Here is a 9733-nt window from a genome sequence, read left to right as displayed (position 1 = left end):
AGAAGTCCAGTTGCATTGTCATTTTTCCTTAAATTTTCAATGTTCTGGATGACTGGAAATCCACAAAAACATATAATAGTAAAACTGGTCTCAGACTGTATTGATACCAAAGTTACTTGATCGATACTTTGGTTGGTTTGACTTTCGGCACGACACCCCCGTTTCATAAATACCAGAGGCAGGATCAAAAGTAAACTGTGAACTAAACAAGCATGTCAGAGAATTCAATCTGCTCTCCACACATGCTAACATTATTATTATTATTGCGACAGTACATGACTATTAGTAGATAGTTTGTTTGTTTGTTTATTTTTATCATTGAGTTTCTCTAAATCAATAATACAGTCTGGGTATTTCTTTATCATTTCATGATAAATGTATTTATTTGCAATGCAGTGTGAAAACAACATGAATATTTAGGAAAGTATGACCATATGTCCAGTGTTTTATACCTTGATTGAACAGTCTATGGATTGCAACAATCTATATCGTTCTCAATTCACTCTATTTTATACAAACTTTAAACAATGGACGTTAAATCTATTGTTTTTTTAAAAGGTAGCGGCAATGCAACTGTATTTCTTGAAACAGAAGGTCAGCTTTAAAAGGTTTTCAGTAGTGAAAAGGTCGGTGCTTTCAGGTGTGAAACATCACCACAGCAAAGAAGGAAAAGTCAGAAATATAATAATTAAAATAAAAGCTATAATTGTGTTTTGTAATTTTTGTTTGGGTGTACATGTGTGATTGCTCACTTGCATATTTTTGATTAGTAAAAGCCATCAACGCAGGGTCAAAACACAATACTGCTAATCAAACAAACATGCGTATTCCTTTCCACTGGCTTTAGTGTGTTTGCGTTTTGCGCATAAATGCATGCTGTTTCCGAGGGCTGCTCCCCTCCAATACCCTGAGCTGTGGCTAGGGGGTGCACTGTGGACACAGTGTGTGTATGGTTGAGAGAGAAAGGGGGGAGATAGAGTGTGTGTGTCTGTAATGTATTCCTGCCTGTGGCTGGGTTGGTCACATGGGGAGAGCAGCCTGTTTAAAACAGCCTCGGCTCCCTCAGTCAGAGCATTGCAAGTCGCAGAGACAGACACACACGTTCTTTCTTCTGCTCCACGCGCACACTCACTCATGCTCACGCACGCAGAAGGCAACTTTCCTCTATCGGACTGACACACGCGCCGGGAAAAAGAAACACTCCCATTCTACCTTGGAGAAGAGGATACGGAGTGGCAGAGCAGGATAAAGAAAAAAACAAAAAACAAAAAAACAAAAACAAAAAAACTCCCCTGTGAGTAGCTGATTTTTATTGTCCTATTTTGCATTTACTTTTTTTTTTCTTTCACTTTGCTCCTCTTCAGCACTCTCTGACCACAACCTGACAGAGACTATGACAGGGAAAGAGAGTTGGATGGAAGGGAGTGCGGGCAGGATCAAGAGAGACCGATGACCAAAACCAGACAGAAACTGACAGAAGAGAGCAGAGACGTAGTAGTGCAACATCGGACTACGGCTTCATCAGTTTGTCCCTGAGTCCGCGGGATCTAATGATGTTAATTAGCAGCGTGTGCTTGGAATGAGAGGAATGCCATTGCATGGAGCTGGAGTAGGGCTTGCTTCGGACTCTTGTGCTTCCTTGTGCATGTCCTCTTTGTCTTTTGTTTTCCTTTTTTTTTTTTTTTTTTGTCCTTGAATGCCGGCTGCAGTGTGGCAGTCAGTCATAATGATGTTGAGAGGATATGCTGAGACACATGTCGCTCTTGCTGTGCTTAATAAAAACCCATTGATATGCAAATTGATGTGGACCGACCTGTCACTGCACTCTAGTGCCATGAATGATATGTTGTGGAAAAGGAGACAGTCCTTATTTCTCCTATATTACTCTTCTGTATGTCTGTTGTTTTCTGTCCAGTGTTGTCACATGGCTCTTTTGTGTGTTTTTTTCTTTCATCCTCACATCACTTACTGCTGTTTCTGTTGTTGCCACCAATCTTTTTTCTGACATGTAGTCCCATTCCTCAGTACCTCATGCCCAACTTCTCGCTTTCTGTCAGCCCCATGCTGCTCCACGCTGATAAGGTCGGTAGATTCTTCAGTTGAGCAGAAAAGATTGCGGTGTTGTGAGGAGGGCAAGAGGGGAAGGGGRGTAAAAAGGGAGAAGAAAGAGCGAGGAATGACAGAGAAAGTGGAAAGAGGGGAGGGTTAGGGCGGGGGGCATTGAAAAGGCTGACACTGGCTAGGACAATTAGCCCAGGGAGTCCGTCCTGGGGTGCTATTCTGAGTGGAGCTTTGGCCCCTGGGACCTGGGCGCTGGGTCACGGGATGCCTTGACCCTTACAGTCGACAGCCAGGCATGGGAGCCATTATCACAGCCTGATTGATTAGCAGTGAGCGGAAATCCCTTTTCACTTCACTCCTTGGGAGCAAAAGGTGCGAAGGTTTTGTCTTATTGCTGCTGCTGGTTTAGTATCTGTATAAAAGTTGAAAGCATTACTTTTTCTTTTTTAGCARCTGTCATCCATGGAAAACCTGATCTTTATGAACAATTTATACTTTGTTTTCTCTCTCGACTGTGCTGTTTTTGGGATTTCCTGATATTCAGCTGCCTGAGCTCGTGTTTTGACATTAGTTGCTTCATTCCGTTCTTTGAGCTGTCTTTGAGCTGTGCACCTGCAGAGATTTGCTAGTGTTGTGTTWACAGGCTACCTGGAGGTTATGAGGACGAAAATGCAGCCAAAGCAACACAGGGAAATAAGTAATTTAAAGAAGAAAAAAAAAGATGTGAAAGAAAATGGAATGCAAAAAGTGTTCGGGACGCAAATTTTGCGAAACAGATTGGAGTAAAGCATCTCCCCTGCTCAGTTTTAGTGGTTCCCTTTTATTGTGKTCCCGTCTTCGTCACATTTACCCATTTTGATCTTTGCCGCTCCATCCCCTACTAACTCTCGCCCCTTTTGCTCTCCCTCCGCACGACCCCCGCTCCCTCCCCTTCTTCCTCCTCGTCTTCAGACTCGGAGTTTAGTGGGGTGTTTAGCCCAGCTCATGGCTGATCAAAGCYGTGTGTGTCAGACTGGGCTTAGCTCAGGCACTCCTAATGGAGCACCGTTTTCATGCCTAGTTGGTGGTGGAGTGGGAGGGATTGAAAGGTGGGTGGGGGGGAAAGAAAAAGAGGGTGTGCAAATAAAAAGACTGATGGAAAGAGTTTTGGGGAGGCACTTAGACAAACAGACAGACAGCTAGACAAGCTGAGAAAGAGGACAGCTAAGGATGACACATGTTAGAACATAAAATGCTGAAATTATTTTAAAAAAGCAAGTACACAAAAGAGGTAAATAATGGAAAACRGGCTCTGTGACCATCAGGAAGACAGACTGTAAGTGTCCTTTTTTGTTATTTTTTTTTCTAGTGAAAACCGAGAATTGATGCAGTTCAGGTCAACAGCCTCCAAATTTGGTTTTCAACTGGACACAACACCAAACAGGAAGAGAAAGGTGTGTGTATTTGTGTGTATGACACTGAGAAAGAGAAAGAGAGAGCGAGCGAGAGACAGAGTGAAAGCAAGAGAGAGAGAGAGAAATCTGCTTGTGGGTGCATGCTGAGCATCTGTGAGCCCATATGCTTATATGCCAAACACCACGCAGATATGGCTGTAAACTGTATATTGATTGTTTACAGACCACAAAAAGCTGTCTAGACGGTTTGACTTTTATTTTGAAATTGGATGTTTTATTTCTTTATATAGAGATATTTTTTTTGTTTTTGTAAATGGTAAATGGACTGCTTTATTACACTTTCCTTGTCTTATTGACCATACAAAGTGCACAAGTAGCCACATTCACCCACTCAGACACACACACGCACATTTGTATTCCTATCCTTATTAGGACCGCTCATTGACTTCTAGTCATTTCTATAGCCTAACTCTAACCTCTTAACTCTCCCATTACATACCTTAGTTCTAACCCTAATCCACAAATCACAAAGGGAGTTCCACCATAATGGGACCAGTCTTTGGCCTCCATAAGAACCACTGGTCTTGACAAGGTGTGTATACCAGAAACGGTCCTAAAAAAGGTAACAAATACAAGTACACACCGATTCATAGATAAGTGGCAACCTGGAGTTTAGTGAGTTGCCCACAGACTGATCTTGGCATCTCCATCCCACATCTTTAAAAGTATCAAGCTTCCAAAAGGCAGAGGACTGCTTTGACTCCTAAAGCAACCAGATTTTTTTTATTTATGTAGTTATTTWTCTGACCATGTATCCCCATTTTTGTTTTTGGTAAAGAAAAAAAGATAATCAATAATAGATTTTAATGGTAAAAAAAAATCAATAAGAAAGTGCAGTCTGATCGTATTAGCAACCTTGTGGTAAAATGACTGCTTTGGCATTTTGAAGGAAGCTTTGTGGAACTGAGTGATGATTTTTGAGAAATGAAGCAGGTTGGATTAACTGTCTGAGTATCAACAACAACTGTTTTTTTACTTTTCTTTTTTCTTTGTTTTTCTCCGTTTTCTTCCTTTCTATATTTATTTGAACATCCTTCCATTTATTTATTTTTCCCCTGCTCAGCTGATCATCATTCACCAAAACAGATTCCTCACATTTTATTTGCTCCCCATCATCCCACTTTTTTAAATCCATTTTTTTCTGCACATTTGTATCTTTTTAACGTCTAATTATCCAAGCTCATGTTGTAATGTCGATGTTTATGCTTCAAACAGAAGAAAGGTAAGATAAAACTAGGATAATATTTCCYCTAACATACTTACTGCCAGGGTAAACATGCTGTAACAGATGTCCGAGCACAGTTCTGATCAGAGCAGGACAAGAGAGGCTGTGATTCGTTGCTGTTTTGAACAGAAAGCCAACAAATTTGAAGCTAGAGGAGTCGGGGGAGGGAAAGTTAAAGAACTTCTTTGACATTAAGAACTTAACACTTTTTTTTACCACTCAGGTGAAAATAAATATCATTTAGGCTGACCTTGTTCGTTCTATATTTCATTTATTTGATTTTGAGAACATCCCGTTGTCCGTCACAGTCTACCCTAATTTTTATCTTTTTTGTTTGTTTGGTTAGTTGTAATAACATGGAACCACTTAAGTTTTGCTTTTAAAGCAACATTATTAGGATTGAAAAATCATCCCAGCTTGCCTATAAATAGATTTTCTGACATCTGCTTTATGTCACAAATGCACCTTTTTTTCTGTGTTATTGGATTACAAAACACCAATTTTCCTGCCTAAAAAAAGTAGAGTAAGGTGTCAAAACATACACAATTTATGTCAATCTGTTTGGAATTTTTTTTTTTTTCCTTTTTGCCGCTTATCTCTGCTGTGTGCTTTTATCTAGCGGCACCTGAAGAAGTCAGACTAAGCCAAGATATTTTGATGAGCGCATTTGTGTATACAAACACTCAACAGTCATTCTGCATGCCTCTGTGGAAAACAAATGCAAGAGAGAGAGCTTTGTATGCAGCAAACCTCCAAACAGCACGGAAGACACTAAAAAGCCAGCGCGCCTCTCTGGCAACGCTCAGCTCCCACGCTTTCTGTGTCTATCCGCTTTCTCTTTTAGTTAGATATGCCACTTGCTGTGTGCTTTTATCTAACTGCACCTGAAGGTGTAGAAAACATGACAAGATTTGTTAAAATTTGGCCCCAATTAAGCCGCCTTACATGCATTTCCAAGATATGCGTTTTACAACTGTTTCCTCGCTGCACCCTTGGCTGGAAGATGTGGCTCAGAAGGAGAACTCAGTGTGTAATTATTTTTGGTAATCTGTAAGAGCAATTTTTTTCTTCCCTACCTACTTAGTACATTTTTAATGTGGAGTGGACATGTGAATATTAAGCTTTGCTCTAAAGGCATAACTCAACTTGGCCTCAAACTGTGGACCAGAATTTAAAAAGATAAAAAAAAAACTGTGATATGTTTATTAAAGAACGGTCTATGCGGTTTGAGGTTTTGAATTTTTTTTTTCATTTTGTGTCAGTAGACATATTTTGTCCTTTTTTCCCCTTCAATTTGTATCCTCCATGCGTTAGTTCATACTAGGGGTGCACCGATTCCAGTTTTCTGGCCGATCTCCTATCTTTAAAACGTCTGACCTGCTGATTCCGATTTTGGCCAATACCATTTTTTTTAAATAGCTGACACTGATGTTATAAAGTCACAATACAACTTGGGGTTGGGCAATATCGGCAAAAAAATTAATCACGATTAATTGTGGTATTTAGCCAATAACGATTAATTTGACAAGTCCTTGGACGCCCTCACATCCTGGTCACATGACCAATTTAAGACACTCTAGTGGGAAACATTTGCTCTTCATAAAAAAATCTGTTCCAAATTGTGTTAAAACTACAGACTTCCRGCTATACRTCATTTTTTAATTGTGTTGATAGACCAAGTAAAACCAGAGTTATGAYAAATAAATTACACAACTTTTTTTAATGTTTCTCATATTTGAAGCAGACTGACTGGGAAAATCTCCAGTCAGTCTGCCTGGTGGCATTAATTTTATTAATTGTCAAATGTCAAAAAGCAATCGATTAATGTTTTTTTCTGACAATCAATTGCGCATGTTACGATTATGTCCAACCCTAATACAACTTCAATGTTTCAGTGTTATTTTATTGAAATACATCAAACAATACCCTTGAAACAATACAAACTTGTTTCAACTCGACATTAGTTAGAGCTCACAGCAGAACAAAAGAGGACAGTGGCTGATTTTCAGAACTTTTTGAAGGTAGAAAGGCCGATCTTTTCCACAATCTTATCTAAGGATCGACTGATCTCTGATCTCCCAAAAGTAAGGAAATTGGCGGTGCACCCCTAGTTTGTATTGTCTACTTGACATATTACCTACCTTTGGAAAAAACACTTTTTTGTCTTGTGAAGAAAAATGCCACTATCAGCTTAGTGTGTACCTATTTTTTGAAAATCTTCCTGGATCAGGAGGATTCCATACTTTGACTTAATTCAAAGTTTTGGCATTTTAGCTTCCAAAAAACAGATTTTTACCTCTTTTATGATCAAAGTGAAAAAAGAGGGGGAACATGATAGGTAAAATTATAAACAAAAGAAAAAAGAGACAGTACTTACATATCTTCACCATACACACACACAGATATTCAAGTTGATTTTTGGCAAACATTCAGAATAATTGAGCATATGAATAATACGCTACGTGACACAACCTCACACCTAACTTTCCATWTAATAAAATCATATATTCAGTTTTATTTGCATTCTGTCCGACCACTCCATTGAAATTCAGTATAATAAAATTATTTTCTTTGATAGATGTACACAACACATGTGCATACATCTAGAAGATAAGCAGATCAAGCAAAATTGCCTTGAGGCAGTGGTGCAGTACAGTACAGTAAGCAYGCAATTTAGAAGTATATTATGGAGGAAAATCATTAGCCACTCCAGGGGTAGTGGCTTTGTGATGTGTAATCCTTCTTCTAGCCATTTACTAATGTGTCTGCATTGTAAGTTAGCCAACCACTCAGAATGGTGTTAGCGCTCTGACACACTGGCTGGAAATATAAGAACCGGAGAGCGAATGCTGCAAATGTCAATCTAKAGTGATTTCCTGTGAATAAAGAAAGGCTTTGGTTTCTTTTTATGTTGYTTAAGTTTAGGGCATCAGAACAGTTTGATTAGGTTTAGGAAACCTCTGATAGTTTTGTATAAATTGCACTATTGTCACCAAATGTACCTGTTGCACGCACAAATGATGCTAAAGGTTGAAAGAAAATGTGATGGTTGTAGAGTGGAAACAAACTGGTTCACCAGAAAACAATTAAACAAAACACAGGTTTCATTAAAATCATTAAGCAGATATGCTTCTATTCCATTTTTATTTCCCAGGTGCTTTAAAAGAAATTAGCAAAACAGACCATGGTCCATATTTAAACTGGGTTTAAAGTAATTACTTAACCATGGCTGTTTTACTGTATTTTTCACTGTGTTGGTATTATTTTTCAATTCACCAGTGACATTTACTTCTGGTCATTAATAAAGCTAGTCTGTGATTTGTTACCAGCTATGAAGGAAATTTTCAGTCTTTGCAGATCAGAGCCTTTACTGTACAACGTGCACATAAATCATATCAAAATGTCAGCATCAAGGGCAACACAAAGGTAAGGAAATAAATGGCATGTTGCCTGTTTTCTGCGYCCAAACACAAGGTGGCAAATGAAGAGGGAGAATAAATGTCCCTCTGTCACCTTGGGTTTGAGAGGGAATCTGATAACTCATGATGTGTGACAAGGAGAGGTCAGCTGTGGCTAACATCAGACTGTGGTCACTTCTTGAAGGAAATGTGAGGTCAAGGAAAGTGTCAGGGGGAAAAAAGATGTTCGTGTTTAGGCTGAATAGGACACAAGAAGACCAGTTTGTGTAGAGGCTGGCCAAGGCATAGCTAACAACATRAGCTACTTGTTCAAAGGATACAGACTTTGAAAATTAAAAGCAGCACCATGCATTGGGGCTGCAGAGGCTCAGTGGCCAGTGCAGCAGTCTTGAAATCCCGAGACTGTAGGTTTGGGACCAGCTTGTGTCAAATTGGCAATGTGCAAGTTGTGATAACCTCTGCAGATGGAAAATTAAAAGCAGCATGGTAAAAAAAATAAGGACTTGGGGTAATTCTTGCAGACAACACAATGATTGCACACAGGACAAATGAAAGTGCAGCTGAAAAAAACAAAACAAAGAAAAAATAAACTTTTGAACAGTGCAATCTCTTTGTTTATTATTATGGAAGTTTTAAAGTCTAAGGAATAAGTTTAGAAAAACAATTATTTTATTGTTTTCTTTTACGTTTAGCATTTTCCCGGTGAAAGACTAAACACTGTCTTCCTCATTTATTTTAATGTTTAGTTGTTCTTATTCAAATAGAAACCTGGCATCACCAGTCTGGGACTATGGCACAATATTAATAATGCAATACATTAAAATCCATAAATTTTTCATCAATTGAAAACTAAACAAAAAAAAAATCAGCATGGGAGCACCTACTTTATATTAGCAATCATAACTTCATTCTTGGTTTAGGGATATTTCTGACAAAAAATTTTTATCTTTGCAATGTATTATTTATGAGTTGTTGAAAGACTTGGGGCTTCGCCTCTGGCAATGCTGGCTGCATAGTAGTTGTGTGTCTGTTTGTGCAGATATACACAAGTCCGTCCACTGTGTTTGTCCACTCCACTACAATAGTTTCTGTACATGYGTGCAATATTTTATGTCTATATTTGTCCCTTTTCTTTCAAAGGAATTGCCCACAACTGTGTACATGAGCTTTCTTTTTTTTGCAACCTTATATGAGGATCAGTATATATCACAGAGCTGGTGCCTATCAATCTATTAATGGCCCATCCATAAAAACAGCAGGTAAAATAAGTATTGAACACGTCACCATTTTTCTCAGTAAATATATTACTAGAGGTGCTAATGACATGAAATTTTCACCAGATGTTGGTAACAACCCAAGTGATCCATACATACAAAGAAATCAAACCATAAATGTCCAGAAATGAAGTTATTTGTATGTCAGATGTACAATGTCAAGATGCTGTTGTTAAGGCAATTCAAATGCAAGACTGCACAGGCCAGTAAAGTAAAAATGTTTACTGATTAAAGTGCATCCAGTGACACATTCTGAAAGTTTTATTTAAATCTACTTATTTATCCATCCATCCATCCATC

The 9733-nt window shown here is 38.7% G+C and overlaps 1 protein-coding gene across 2 annotated transcripts in view; it reads left to right on the top strand.

The window, feature by feature from the left end:
* Positions 1-1017: 1017 nt before the first annotated feature.
* Positions 1018-9733, top strand: part of cntfr (ciliary neurotrophic factor receptor) — a 224313-nt gene continuing 215597 nt past the window's right edge. Inside the window, exons 1-2 of one of the 2 annotated variants that reach the window (XM_014002512.1) lie at positions 1018-1294; positions 3410-3494. The gene's annotated coding sequence lies outside the window, so the exon portion shown is untranslated. The remainder of the gene's footprint in view (positions 1295-3409; positions 3495-9733) is intronic. The other variant, XM_014002511.1, reaches the window with a different exon arrangement.

This window comes from Austrofundulus limnaeus, unplaced genomic scaffold, assembly GCF_001266775.1.
Source record: "Austrofundulus limnaeus strain Quisiro unplaced genomic scaffold, Austrofundulus_limnaeus-1.0 Scaffold13, whole genome shotgun sequence".
NCBI classification, from domain to species: Eukaryota; Metazoa; Chordata; class Actinopteri; order Cyprinodontiformes; family Rivulidae; genus Austrofundulus; species Austrofundulus limnaeus.
Note: the sequence above shows the minus strand (reverse complement) of the source record. Positions and strands in the feature narration are given on the sequence as shown.